This window comes from Sabethes cyaneus, chromosome 2 (assembly GCF_943734655.1).
Source record: "Sabethes cyaneus chromosome 2, idSabCyanKW18_F2, whole genome shotgun sequence".
NCBI classification, from domain to species: Eukaryota; Metazoa; Arthropoda; class Insecta; order Diptera; family Culicidae; genus Sabethes; species Sabethes cyaneus.
In genome coordinates this window covers 1466649-1482716 of record NC_071354.1, presented here as the reverse complement: position 1 = coordinate 1482716, position 16068 = coordinate 1466649, and positions in this window count along the sequence as shown.

The following is a 16068-nucleotide window of genomic DNA, read 5'->3' as shown; positions in this document are numbered from 1 at the left end:
CTTTATTGGTTAATGGGCAACTAAGAAAACACCGTGGACGCACAGCACCACCCACCGCCGTATCCGGGGGACTGCTGTAGTCAACAATGTGACAGCAGGAACAGTGAGACTCCCGGAATAGCATCATTATAAATCATAAATCATGAATCATAATATTTTCGTGGAAAGTGAAGTTTGTGTTAGGGGTCAGACCCGGCGTAGTGGTTAGCATTCACGCCTCTCACGCCGATGACCCGGGTTGAAATCCCAACCCCGCAGAAGTCACGAATGACCCAAGCTGGTTAAAAGTGACTATAATCAAACAAAAGTAAGAAAGAAAGAAAGAACCTACATCACGTGATGGTGTTGGATAAGAGAATTAATTTTTGGTATATACTTCAACAAAAATCATATTTGGGCAGTCAAAGTAAATTTGATTGCGAACATTTTTTGGTGAACGGTAAGACCTCTAAACTATTGATTATAACCAAAAAATATGGTTTAAATTGAATTCAAATATGTGCCTCAGTATTCAATACTCGTTATCTCACTCATCTTACTTTTTGGGGAACAGTGAGACAAAATGACACCTTCCCCATTGTAATTGCCCTTATTTAGCTTATAACCAAAACGACTAAAACATTCTTTTTAGACAACTAGAAGGATATACCTTACATATGGATTGAACCCGCTGGTAGCTATCACCAAAACATTTTTAAAATTTTGGGAAAAAAGGTGTCTCACTGTAGACGTAATGGACAGAAACGGAAATCAGTTTTGGACTTTGCACATCGTAAGCAGGAAAATCACCTGAAGTATGCCATGTAGCGTATAGAACAAAATTATATTTTCGACCTATACAATAGGAACCTGCCCACGAAGGAGGCATATCCATAGCATTGCATAGCATAGACAACCGTACACATCATGGGTGGCTGATATGATGTACCCGTAAGTACATCATACACCTGGCCATGTCCTTATGATTGTAGAAATGGGTACGTTAGTTGAACACCTACTTTAAGAGGATGCGCAAAACCTCACACAATCTTCATAGGTGTTCTTGTACCCAGTAATATACGATATGAACATAATATTAAAAATAAAATGAAATGGAGCATATATGGGAAAAATAGAACAATCTCACCATCAATCCGTCGAATGAAAAATAATTTCGTCAGTTTCCATCAGTGCATCTAATATCCAATAATTAATTTAAGAGTCTTAATTATACAGTAGGAGGTGCTTGATGAGCTAAAATTAAAATAACATATTATACTTACCTGCTACCAATGCCGTGTGGCTCAGCCGTCTGCATTTGGAAACCACGCGACATCGCGATCGCACCTCCTAGCTGAGCTACTCAATCGAACATTACCCGGTATGGCCGCGTGGAGGCGCTAGGTAAGAGCTTGGGCTGGCAAAAGCTATGTTGTTCGCTTTCTCGTTTGCCTTCCCCATTTAATACCCTGTCCACGAAGGAGGCATGTCCAAATCAGGAAAAACGACTTTGTTTTTTACATGGTGGGAATTTCCGAACGCAAGTAAAAGAAAGATCAGGTTCTCAGCTAGCCCGTAAAATTATCAACTTCAACAGAGCATTCCAATGCAGCGTGGAACAACCTCGACGGAATAAAACGCCGCTCCTGAAAAACCACGATTTTCAAACTTTATGTACCTTTTTCTCAGAAACTACACAACGTATTGGAACAAACTTTTTTTTTTATTTTGTTAGTAGGAGCTTGACAAAGACTTTTATAAATTTTTAGTTTTGTAACGAAATACAGCTTGGATAAAATTGTTGCCTATGCACTAATTCCGGATTGTTGAAAATCACAACTAGAATCAGTGTTGAAAAATTCATAGCAGCAAAAAACTCAAAGAGATTTCAGTCACATGAAATTTCAACCTTGATCACAAACACAAAACTCACACATGGATTTCTCTTGCTATTATACGCGATGTCTCTGTTGCTATGCGATGTAAACCAAATTCAGCTGTGAACATTTTGCTAAATTCTTCCACAGCTGGCATTTCATAGAACGAACCAGCGAGCAAAAGAGAATTTACCATCAGAGAAAACACCAGCAACGAAAAATGCAACACACATTCATGAATTAAGATGGCAAACTTATTAGCATAGTTTACATTTTTCCTTCGCGGGAAGCTAGAAAGTAACAAGCCTAATAAGAATTAGATAAACATGTAATTTAAATGTGCGTTTTAGTTTAACTTTGCGATTTATTTAGAGATTCATTCTCTCAAGCTCACTCACAGCTACGTATCGTACGAGAGAATGCCTATGCTGTTCAACAGGGAATTTGTATGTATATGTGCATAGCTCCGGGTAGCAGTTGAAGCAAAGCAGAATGTGATCAAGCGGGAAGAAATATGTGCGAGTTTTGTGCTTCTTGCTATGAAAACAGAAAAAATCACGCGTGATTTTTTTCTGCATAGGACTAATCTGACAAGTTTCACAGTTGATTATGATTTTTGATGAGCTTTGAGATTTTGAGTTTTTACCATCACTGACTAGAATATATTTTATTATTGTTGGTATCATCATCGGAAAATTGTCAAGCCAAAAATCTAAGTTCTATCAACGTTTCGAAACTATGTTAGAGGCTTTCTTGAGGGATAAAAACAGGAGCATTCAATGTTGGTAGTATATTGACAAAGCAGGGGTAATTGTTTAACAGTTTTGATTACTACAATCTGTGACCGTGAAACCTATAAAATTGAACAAAAAGACAATTAACGATATTACATGTTGAAAAAGACACCAATGCATTTCGTTTCGATATTTTCCAGAAACTCTTAAAATTATGATTAAATTCAGTCGTCATAAAAACGCAAAGTATCTTACTATTTTTATTTTCTCATCGTATCACAATTATTCCCTTATCAGTACACTGATTCTTAAATTTGACAATTTATTGAACAAAACTACCACATTTTCTTTTGCATTTCTTTATGTACTTGACGATATTGTAAATCAAACCGATTGTTAGTGAAACGTGATCAACTGTGCATTTGAAGTTGCGCAGATTTACCTAATTTCACCGATTCATTGTGTGGGATTTTCTAAGACGATCAATATAACAACTGTCTATAGCTGGCGGGAATAAATCGTATTCCCCATGTATGATGCCGGTGTCGGTATCAATTGTGCAACAATGTTGTATGCAAATACCGGCTATACAGGTAGAGATAATGCATACCTTGTGGAACGCTTCTGGGTGCTCATTTATTGGGCTCGGTGTTTCAATCTGGTACAGTTTTCTCGGAATGTAAACAGGCATTCACCAGGTGGAAAGCGTCTTTGTCGTTCGTATGCACAGGCACTTATTGGGAGTTCTGCAGGTCTATATTGTTAACTGGATATGGATTATTTGATTAAATCTATTTCTGCTGCACTCTATAATTTTAATGAGCTTGGTTGTGATTGTGATGAATACAGATTTATTGAACTTTTATTTGCACGTTGTACTTTTGACATTTGGGAAAAACTATTTTAAATTCCGAGTGTTAAAATCACTTTAATGGAAATATTTGAATCTAATTCCAGCACTCAGACATTGTTTTCTCGGCTTTTTACTCGAAACAGAATCAGTTTACTTCGCTACTTCACTCACCGGACAGCAGGATACAATTTAAAAGCAGAGATAGTGATCAAACAGTTTGGACAGTCTTATTTCCTCGCCGATTGCACGTTTCCTTCTCACTTCAGTTGATCCAATCAACGAGATGTGGTTTTCCAATTTCCACTTGTATACACATACACCTTTTGACGGTGGCAATGCACCACTTCAAAAGTACAAGCACATCAGTTGGCACCATCGTCGACGGCGTCCTCGAAACCGTAATCGTCGTCGTCACAGTGACGGTTGACATCTGTTTTACATACATCCCTTCGTTCGGTACATCCGGTCGGGACGTTCTTTGCAACACTTCTTTTTTTTTGGCTCGCTAGCGGTTTTCAATTAAAATTGACCACCCATGAGTTTCCAATTCAATTGTGTAATGTTTTTTTGTAGACCGTTTCTCGTTGGTGATGATGTCCTTTTGTTGCTAGTTCAAGATATCGTGCTGTTTTACATACCGCTGCCAGACGGTGACATCCGATGGTCATTACGGCACCAACCCCAACACGGGTCAGAGTTGGATTATGTTCAGTGCAAAGTCGTATGGAGAAAAAACCCTGGTGTTGGCTCTGACACTGGCATGTACCTAGAATAGCAAAATCGATTGCATATGAACAAGTTGAACGGACAGTATCGTCCCTAACCGAAAGTGAAACTGTGGAAATTTTATATAAACGAAGTACAGACATGATAATTGGATTGCCCTGTCAGTTTGATCACACGATTGGCTAATTACATTATTTCGAATATTTTACTGGTTTTGCAGTGCAAATTTCGATTATATTTTTTGGCATTGAACGAACATTTACTTTCCAGTTCTTCAACTTTGTCGTTGTGGAAGAATTAAAATTTGTTTCAAGGTTTAATATTCAATGCGGTTTCTCTCAACCGTGATTATGATCCATTTAGTTGAATGAATGCAATAAAATGATGAGATTGATGAGAGTGTTTGAGTGAGAAACGAAGCGAGATCCTAATATCTGGAATTACCAGATTCGCTCGGTAGAATTTCTAGTGCAGTATTATTCTCTGACACGATAAATCTTCCGCTGAGCCGAGCGTTGCTGTTCAGCGACATCACCATGCATTGAAATGTATGTGCAACTGCAACAAATGGTGTGTATTCGCGCGGTCAAACGCAGAGACATGCCCACATTCATTCAAACGGTACAAATCACCGTGTTTAACTGCCATTTTCAGTCTCGTCGTTTCCTCAATCGCAACGTCCCTTCAGTCCCTCAGAAGCAGCACTCGGTAAGAGCGGTACGGCTGTCTACTACGCTGATAATAGGTGTAAATACACGTGTTGACAGGATTTGCTTGTTCAGTTTGAATAAAATACGGCTGGTGGTGGCCCAGTTAAGTAGAAATGCGGAGGCCCGGTTTTAATGCTGGATTAGATAGAACTTTATCGGTATTTTAAAGCAGCAGCACTATTTTCAACAGGAAGCTTCGGTCAATTCGTAAATAAATTTTCATTTAGGTATGAAAGCATGGTAAGTCATTTTCGCCATTACCAAATAAAAGAAAAATTTCATATTTTATTCTTTGCGTGGTATGTACGAAATGAATTTCTGGGGCTTTCGTTGGAGTTTTCGTGAAATATGCTAGCACTCCCGAGCAAGGTTTGATAACAGCTAGAAATCATGTTTTGATACCGAGTCCAAATGGCACTTATGAGTGATATGAATAGTTTTAAAATAATCTCTAGGTCAATTTCTGAAAACATGGCGTAAAAGTCAGAATATACAGTAATAATCAAAGTCTTTACATCGCTAATATACGATATATAATTAACAAAAGAGTTTACGTGCTAAAAATTGAGACCTAAACCTGAATAAATAGATATATTGTCGAAAATGTCCGCCGGATCGGGATTTTGCTTTTTTGCATTGTATATAAAGACAATTGACCGAGTGTACGAACTCGAAGCCTAACAACCAATCATATGAAAGTTTAACTAGTATTAAACCTATGTGACTTAGAATGATTTTTGTCGCTGATGTTGCGCTGTTGCGATGTTGCAATTTAGCTGGTAATCGACTTGATTATGGAAGCAAGTTTCTGTTTTGCAGCCATAATATTATTGTTTCGCAATCGCCCGTTAAAAATTCCACGATTAAATCAACTGAAAATGTTCCATTGTAAAACCTCTAGAAAATTTCCAAAACGTACCTTTTAAGCCCGAAGCTATTATTACCGACCACAAAAATTATTGTAATATAATATTAAATTGCTTTCGAACATTGTTGTACGCAAAACATCCCGCAGGATCGACAGAACGTTTGAGAACTGCAGGATGAACGACGCAAACGAGCCTTCGTTTTCTCTTTCATCACCCGTCTGCCGCCGTTAGCGTGCAGTGCGGTCCGACGCGGAAACTTGCCGCGATCGACCGGTTCCGCTGGTGATGCATTCTTCCGCTAATCGAGTCACGGGAATCATCACTCGCATCGTCCAAGGCTGTGCCATTTGCCGATTCGCCAGCATACGAACTCATACAAACTGGAACAGCTTTCGTTACCTGCGGGTTTATCTAAATGAGGTACAAATTATAGTGTGTTTTCGTTTAATAATATACACATTTCTTCCCGATAGGCAAGTGCGAATTTGCAGGCGGCAAGCAAAAGGAATGCCATTTTATTGGTCTTCGCCTGATCGTATCGATTTTGCCGACTGACTGCACCACAACGATGGAGTGATTAAAACTAAAACCTGATGGACTACTTCCGAAACATTTATGCAAAGATTAGGTGAACCTTCAAAGGCTATTAACAGTGCAGCTGCACGTTACACCGAAGGTAACATCAGTAATTGAATTGAATTTTCCCACTGAAAGCACAATCACTCCGTTCCAGTTATCACAGCAGGAAATGGATCATTATTTCACCCATTCGCACACAAAAACAGCATGACGTGGTCTCAAAAAGATTCCAATGCAATGTAAATAATTCTGGCACCAGCCAATCGACCGTTCCGTCAGTGAAACGGAGCGCACGCAAACAACAGGACCATGTTTTGACAACAACGGCACCAGCATCAACAGAACAACAGCGAATTCGCTTGTTGTTGCTATGTTCGCGTGGTCATGGCGAACTTTTGTGCATATCAAATTCGCATCACTTCCAACTCGGCAGCACTGGCCCCAATTGCCGGCCATTCGGAAGGGTTGCTGATCAGCGCACATCGCCCATCGGGGAGTTTGTTTTTCGTATCATGTTTTCTGTCCGCCGCGGCCGTTGCAAAACGAAGTGTATTTTGTCATCCGAAAGCAAATTCTGCAATTCCAAACAGCCGCCGTGATGATGATCACTTGCTGATTCGGGGAGGGCAGTGCAACGCAAGTGAGGACGCGCATACATTCGATGCAAATTACTGGAAATTATTTATGTTGTTCGCGATACGGGCGAAAGAATCAATCTTCGGTAGATTTTTTTCCCCTACTTACCACAATGGAATATTCATGCACCGGTTATGCTCGGAAATGTTTACATATTTTTTTCGTTCGTGCGGAAAATGATTGAATGATTTTCTAACTATTGCTCTAAAAATAAAGCGCATGGTTCAGGTGGTCTGTAGCGAGATCATACCAGCATGCTGCACGTAGAAATGGAATCAACATAAATTTTTGACCGTTGATAGGTTTGTTTTTGGGATGCGGTTCACGTATTTATGTTTTTTAGGTTGGAATTTTTTTCCAATCTAAGCACAGCACGATGCTACGATTTCCTTGTTTGCTCCTCATATTGTAAAAATGATCCCACGAGCTGTATCCCAGTAAATTACTAATAAATTTTTAACCGAAATCTATTTTTTAATTCAGCAGTATGCGAGGAAAATAAAAAATTAGACCATGTCACTTATAGTTGTCCGGTCGGTATGGATTTCGACATTTGAATTAGCCATCGATGATAGTACTTTACGCTTGAAATAAATGTTTGTTATAATGTGTTGTATGCATTCAACGATATGATGCATGCAATGACGTAACGTTACAGTAAAGCCACGCTACTGGTTTTCAAATATTTTTCCCTGTTGGGATTCGAACCTACAACAACCTGCATGCAAGTCCAGATCCAGAGCCCTAGCTCTTGGCTGGCCTCACAGAAGTTCCCTTAATTGAAAATGCAAACAAGATTGTTCTGCAATCCAATCAGTTTACCTTGATTCTTCTGTGTTCTTTTCCGTCCGCTACAGCCAGCAAAAAAACACATTCATAATAACACGCCATCAACGCACAAGCCCGAAAATGATTTCTCCCTTTTCCACGACGTCCCCGTTTCCACACCGGTTCCGAACGTTTCCAGAGTGGAACTAAGAGTTTGCAAAAAGAGGTTCGCATTACTCAAAGCAAGATCCTCGGTTGCGTCCCATCGGTGCGCGGTGGTTTGCTGCTCGACTTCAGTTATCACAGAAGCGAAATCAGCGTGATCAGTTCGGTGTACGAGAGCCAGCTTCGAGGCAAAAAAGGCCCGCGTGTTCTCCGGTGGTGAAATTAGCTGCATTTTTTTACATTGTAAATATATGCACTGATGGTAGAGAGAGTAATAATTTTCAGCTAATTATTTTTGCGTGTTTAGGGCACATTATGGCCGTGCAAAGGCCTGTAGCAGCCCTCCCGATGCCCACCAGCAGATCTTTGTGGACTGGTGGAACAAATTCCTCGCTTCCTGGATGGGAAATCCCCTGGATCTTCCCCAGCTCCCGCCAAGCTGAGGAGAGTCCTGATACATCTTTGTGGCTGACTCTTTAATAAGCCTTCCGACCGACCGACTGACCGACCGGCCAATAGGAATATGTACGGGATTCCTTATGATGGGCAGGTTTTTGCCTTTTCGCTCATCGTTACTGTGGCGCACAAGTTCATTACATTTCATCAAGCAGGAATTATTATTGCTTTTAGTTTATTCGAGATCGTGCTGCTCCGATTCTGGTTACCGGGGTGCTTCCTAAAGGTCCACCACGTTGGTTCCTTTTTTCTTCCCTTCGTAGTTCGTACCCAACAAATCTTCTCCGGATCTGTAAGAGCTGTCTGCTGTACTGCTGTACTCTCAAAGTAGGGCAAAGTATCAGGATTTGCGTGTGCGGTATTGTCTGTTAGCAGGCGATGTGCCATTAATTTGTCATCTCTGTTTTCATACCTTTAGAGTTGCTTAATTTTAAATTTGAAGTTTTTCAAACAAATAATTAAATATATTTATAAACGTAATATATTTCGCATAATATATTATCAATTCTTCTATATTTATAGAACGAGATTCTCTCTCTCTCTCTCTCTCTCTCTCTCTCTCTCTCTCTCTCTCTCTCTCTCTCTTTCTCTCTCTCTCTCTCTCTCTCTCTATCTATCTATCTCTATCTCGATTCTCTCTATCTCGATTCTCTCTATCTCGATTCTCTCTATCTCGATTCTCTCTATCTCGATTCTCTCTATCTCGATTCTCTCTATCTCGATTCTCTCTCTCTCTCTCTCTCTCTCTCTCTCTCTCTCTCTCTCTCTCTCTCTCTCTCTCTCTCTCTATCTCTATCTCTATCTCTATCTCTATCTCTATCTCTATCTCTATCTCCATCTCTATCTCTATCTCTATCTCTATCTCTATCTCTATCTCTATCTCTATCTCTATCTCTATCTCTATCTCTATCTCTATCTCTATCTCTATCTCTATCTCTATCTCTATCTCTATCTCTATCTCTATCTCTATCTCTATCTCTATCTCTATCTCTATCTCTATCTCTATCTCTATCTCTATCTCTATCTCTATCTCTATCTCTATCTCTATCTCTATCTCTATCTCTATCTCTATCTCTATCTCTATCTCTATCTCTATCTCTATCTCTATCTCTATCTCTATCTCTATCTCTATCTCTATCTCTATCTCTATCTCTATCTCTATCTCTATCTCTATCTCTATCTCTATCTCTATCTCTATCTCTATCTCTATCTCTATCTCTATCTCTATCTCTATCTCTATCTCTATCTCTATCTCTATCTCTATCTCTATCTCTATCTCTATCTCTATCTCTATTTCTATTTCTATTTCTATCCAATTTTTGTGTCACTAACTCACCCCCAGTCTGCCACTCGCTCATTCCCTCATCCTGTCTCTCACGCTGACTTTTCAATATCTTTCTTGTTCTTCCGCATTGTTACTAAGGTTCATTCTAGCATCAACGTAATCAAAGCAATCACTCAGATATTGCACGTTAGTGAAATTACCTTTTGAAACTTTACCTTTTGGTTCTACTACTGATGACAATAGAATTAAAAATACTTTCTTTCAGATTCGACAGAACCTCTCACCAGAGAAACTAATTGTTTTGCTAATTTTCGTTTATCTTCTAGAAAGAGGTTTTATAGTTGATTGTCGGAAAGTTCATTGATCTTTTAATGAAAAATGTTTTAAGGTCTTGGATATAAAAAATCCAATCATGCTCGTATTTTGTTCACCCTGTGTATATGCGGGTATGCACCCGCTACATGTTTAATAACATTTTCTCATCAACAAGATAAATTACAATCAACTCGGTTAACGCAAGACGCTATTTCGTACGAATTGTTTATTGGCACCATCGAATTGAGCATATTTCCCAATCACTCTTCCGTTCACTGGCTTTGCTGATGTACGCGAAAAGACGTTTGCTAGAAGCATCATTAAAACAAAACAATTTTCTCAGCCTCAGCAAGTTTTTCCGAATGCTATTGCACATAATTAATGCCCATAAAGCTTTCGATAGTATTTGAACAATTTTTGTCCTTTTACGCTGTCCGACTGAACGGTGCCCATCTGCGGCTCGCAAAGTGAGAGGTCTCGACTATGGCTCAAATTGGCCATATTTGGACAGCTTGCTGGAATTTTTATAGTCTGCAGGCAGTCCCCGCTTTGTTTGTGGTTGCACACAGCGCTGGTATCATCTTCTGGAATGTTGTACGTCCTGTGAGACGTCAAAAAATCGCATTCTGGCTTCATCACTGGCCAGAGGAGGAAGGATTTTAATTCGTCATTTGCTTCGCATTGTACACCGTTGAAGGAAAGATTTGTGTAATGTTATCCTTCAGCTTGATGCCTTAGAATTACTTGGTGTAGTTACGTCGAAACGCGGTAAGTTCTACACCTTAAACTCTCAGCTTCACAGGTGTAGTAATTGAATCTGATTATCCCAAGCACTTGTTGTTAACAGATTTAATGAACCCATTAGTGTATACCAGATGCAAGCACACGCAGCTTTTTGGTCATAAAAACATCACTTTCGCTCTTCTGGTCATCACTTCAAAACATGGTGCCGATTACCAGGACAGGCCGGTCGCTTGTTTTACGAAGAGATAATTAACAATTTTATATGCTAATTACGTGCCACGCAGAGGCTATCTTTCTGAATTGCCGTTGGTGCGATGGAAAACGATAAACCCGTCACTTGAGTTCTGCTGCAAATGAATTCCCAATGGAAGCTGGCCAACGCTCCAACTGGTACGTACATATTTAGCCGGAATCTCGTCTGCTTATGATGTGCTTCTTGCACTAACCGGAGTCGAAAAGAACGTAAAAACTTGTATAATAATTGCATATAAAAGCAAATGTTAGCGTCTGGTCGAAAACCGGGCTTCCATTTGACGATAAATGGGGAAAATATTAAAATTTTAATCGTAAAATGGCTAAAGGAAGTCGGACGATGCTTCGGTGATCCGTAGGCGAGTGGTAGGTGCGGCAGATGACCGATGGTCTTTGCGTAGCTTGAGGCTTATGGATCAGCCACAGGAAGTGAGTGCCTATCGATGTTACTTTAGCGCTGATCAGTTATAATTGAATGTGACGGATGATCGTAAACGATTGAGCTTTGCTAGCAGTGACTATACTATACTGTATAATTACTCACATAATTGATTGATAGTTTCCATCATTTTTCAACAACCGTCAATAATCAATAAATTGTTCGTAGCATCATTTCTAATCCCATGTCGTCCAACAGCTTGAACCACTGTCTGGAAAGTTAGCCAAGTTTTACCCAAAGTTTTGCTGTCCGGCTGTATTTGCATTGTCTGGAACTAATTAATATTGGACAGTCGACCGCCCAAACAACCGATCCAATTTGCAAGTAAAATGTAAGCACTTGTGCTATCACATTCGCGTATGAATAATTCAAACTCAATTTGCAACCATCTTTCACCAGTGAAGACCGGCTGTATGTAAGTCTGCAGAAGATTATCTTCGCTCATTACTAATATCCTTTAATTCAATTCAAGTGGTCGTGTATTCAGCGTCTACTCCTAGACTAGCCTGCAGCATTTGAACGCGTTGCAAAGCAGCACGTACTTCGGTGAGGAACCACGCTTTCGATGTAAGAGAGCAAATTTACTCCGAAAACTAATTTGCATTGAAATGTGTTCAGTTTAAAATATTTGCTTCTGCTGACAAGCATCGGGGTCCTGCTCCCGTCGAAAGGAGCACGATTTTTTCCACCCACTCTCACTTGTTGGAAGGGAAGTGTGGTGGAAAACTTCTTAATTCAATAAAATAATCTGTCGTCCTATCTAGCGCTAGTTTTTCGCCCTCTTCCTCAACAATCAACGAGAACCTAAACCGTCTACTGGAGAAGTTCTTTGTTCGTGTTTCTTCTCGCATATCACGTTATTCAACACCTCTTCTATTGCACCGAACTAGTCAAAGTTGAAACGGAAAAAATGCAGCTTTCGGTTGCCTTTCATACCCTCCTTCTAGTTTTCAGTTACATACATCGGTTTTTCACTGTCCCACCAACCAGGATACAATAGTGGGTGGGTGCTTTTGAACAAGAAGTACTGGAATAGGAAAAAAGTTGACTTTCCACTTGAGAACATACTGTACCCGCTGGCTTAGAAGAACAGACGGAGCAGTACTCAAGTGCCGTAGCATTGGGAGCTCCTTGGCGGACTCTAGAATGAAGTTTCTCTCCGTCTATTGTGCAACTGCATAAAACGGATTACCAAAGCTCGAACATAATATATGCATTTCGCACTGGTGACGGTGTAGTCCGGGCAACGAATGTCTTTGAAAATTAAGTAGGGAGTATAGAAGAAAACTTCAAGTGCATTTGAGTACGGCGAAAGTAATGGAACTTGGAATCCAGTAGCGTAGTGTGTGTGTGTGTGTGAACAAATATCTTGGATCCATTGAGTTCAGGAGCATACTGCTGCACTTAGGACCAGGAGCAAACACTACTGCTAGAAGGTGTACTTACGTAAAGAGGATAGTCCAAACGGAAATCAAAGGTGTCATCCTTTTGTTACTTTCTTGACATTATTTTCTCTAATACACTATCATTGATGCTATCAGATTAAAACATATGTAAATTTTTCACATAAATGCTTGGTCCATGTTAAACTGAATATTTTAACTTTGTTCACATGGAGCTGTTCCTTGCCAATCGCCTAAGAATTGTATCGTTCAAAAGTAAATTTATTAGCTTGATTCATTTAACTTTCAAACATATATTGCCTCGAGCAGTAAAAAATATGTGCACTAAGCTCTGAAATAGTTGATCTCTCCGAAGTGAATCACTGCATACGTCTAATAGCTATGTACAAATGATACATTACTTCAGGTTCATAGTTTCCAGACTATAATCGATGGAATGTGGGCAAAACTTAAACCATAAACTAGGCTAACAGTAACTGCTGTCGTCCGTAACATGTCAATTACGTCCTGCGGCGGCCCACGATAAAAAAAATGGAAACATTTCCCAGCAGCTAATCAAAGTTTCGTTCTAATAAAAAGGCCATTTTCTTGTCATCATCGGCACAGCGGCGGTTGCTCGACTTCTGATTGCCTCACGAAAACCATAATTCAGCCGACCTGTCACTCTGGCTGGTAATTAACTGTTTTAACCCTCTGCAACAGCATGCAGTCTGAATGTAGCTTAAAAAACCTATCTGTATATTTTCAGTACCGGCGATAGTGCAGTGTAGTGTACCGTTCAAGAGGGTACAATAACAATCCCTAGCTGGCAAAATGGCAGTGCCCGGGCCAATTCCCAACAGATCAGAAACCAGACTACGACTATTGATTTCCCAACTTTTGTTGATTGCTTTCAATGTGGCCAATATTACCCGTACTGACGGTCCTCTCGATAAACATCATTCATCTCCATGCGCATTTTTCATTTCGTTTGCCGCTACATTGCTGCAATGTTCCAGCTCGAGCTTCCCGTTTGCCGAGCATTCGCAGTATTACAAGAGCACGAGAAATTCATTTAAATTTTCAACGTGATTTGATTTCGATGTTTCTGCATCCGCCCGTCGTCGCGTTCGCGTGTTTGCTAGTGTCCAAAGTTAGCGGCAGGCTCGCACACGAGGCGGTAGAATTTTTGGGCGGTTAGAACCAGCCAGCGAGCAAAAACATTGACGGCGGAGAGGTTCGGAATTTTCCCCAGCTAATGAAGTTGTTTTCCATTCGATCCTGTACCTATCAGATACATAACATTGAGCTGGTCGCAGCCGCTTAGCAGAACCGAGTGATCAAGCCGGCTGCCCGTCACTCTTTTAGTGCTGTAATGTAATTTCCCATTAGGCGGGCCGTGATGGAGTTTGGAAGCTGCAAAAAATGGTAAATTGAAAAATATCGCGTGTTACCTGTCGAACGTTTGCTATGATTTAAAATTTATGATAGGTAGGGCACTTTAGGTTGCTACCGGTGGTATGGCTGTCCTCATTGAGCGCACGATTCTCGCGGTATCAAACTTTTGAGAGCATTTCGATTTTTGAAGATTTTAACGTGATGGTTTGTAAACATTTATTGTAACCATTTTACGTGATATACAGATCGTGAGCCTTTTTTCGAAATTATCGTGTAAAATGGGTCGAAGGTTGAAAAAATTTCATTAGCGCAAAATCTTATTTTCCGGAAAAACTCTAGCAGTTGCATTTGTGGTGAAAACTCTAAAATAAGCAATTTTCAAACAGAAGCTCCCATAGAAATGAATCAGGTTTCAAATTTTAGGCTTTCGAGTAATTAACTTGTAATGCCAAACCGGTTGACAATGGTTATTAATATTCATACAATCAACCTGAAAACCGGCCTGGCACCAGGAGGGCGGTTTTTCAATTAACCCGGTTCAAATCACTTGCAATGCACAATGCACTTCTAACTAAACCGTATACCTAATGCTTCGGTATTAGAAAGACCGGGCGGTTGCAATCCATCACTCGACCAGAGCCACACACAACACACAGCTCAATCATGAATACCTACGGCTTTTTTCTTTTCGTTATGTGGGGTGCACTTCAGCCACTTGTGAATAGCATTTTCTCGCCGGGGGTTCCCGCAAATTTGATTTCCGCACGTACATAGTTGCGACCAACATTGTGAGTGAACCGTGACGCATTGGTCATAAATATTAGAAACAAATTCTGCAAGCTGGAAGTCTATAAAGGCTTACATCATAAGGTATGACCATAATGGGGCACGTTTAAAGTTTAGAAACGAAAATGCAATTTCAGAACCCATAACGGTGATTGAGTCGTGGAGCAACGGGGCATTGTGCCACCCGAGGACTGTATAAAACGGCTGTTGAGAATAAGACATGACTTATAAATCAACAATAAGCATGTAAAATAATTATGATTAATTGCCGGGTGTGTGCCTGGCGTTGACTCAACTGAACATTGATTTAATGTATTAATTAAACATAGCAAAATAAGAGATTACATATGTGTAGCAAAATTAAAAGGCTCTCAGCAATTTTCTCAACAATTTAACTTAGGGATGTCCAACTTGGCACGTTTTTAATCTGCTTGTTTAGAATTTATCAGTCCAGGACACCACCAACGATGAATTTTCCGTGGCGGGTGCTCACAGTTGGTGGTACAGCCTTGAAACTCTCGCGCCCCGTAATGATGTACAAGACAAGAGCACTTGTTCCGAGCACCTATCTCTCGGATATGCATAGGTGGGGGGCCTCTCAATGGGTGCTCAATTGGATTGTATGAGACCGCAACCACCGCATTCATTGTACTTACCACCGCCATCCAACGAAGTTGTTGGTGGTTTTCTCGCTGTACGATTGCTTGTTCTGTATTGTTATGCATCTCGCATAGATCATCTCGGCAGCGGCTGCCAGCAGCCGAGGCAGCAGCATTATTACGCTGGTGCAAAAAAGGATACACAACTGTATGATACACAACCACGATATCGCCCGGAATGGTAAGGTGTAAACATAGCAAATAACTTATAATCACTTTTTCTAGCATGCACGTTGAACTGTGACAATCTCGGGGAATCACGGGAGGAAGTGGCTTCGTTTAAGTCAATTCTATCCAAACCCGATTTTTCGCTTTTTTCCTGGGGGAGAATCCAATCCGATTGCAATTGTGGGCTTCAGAATCCACTTTTCACCATTTACGGCTGGCACTAGAAACATTGCCGTTTGCCATGCAGCCTCGCATAGAAGAACTGGCGCTGATTGAGCGTTACTTGCA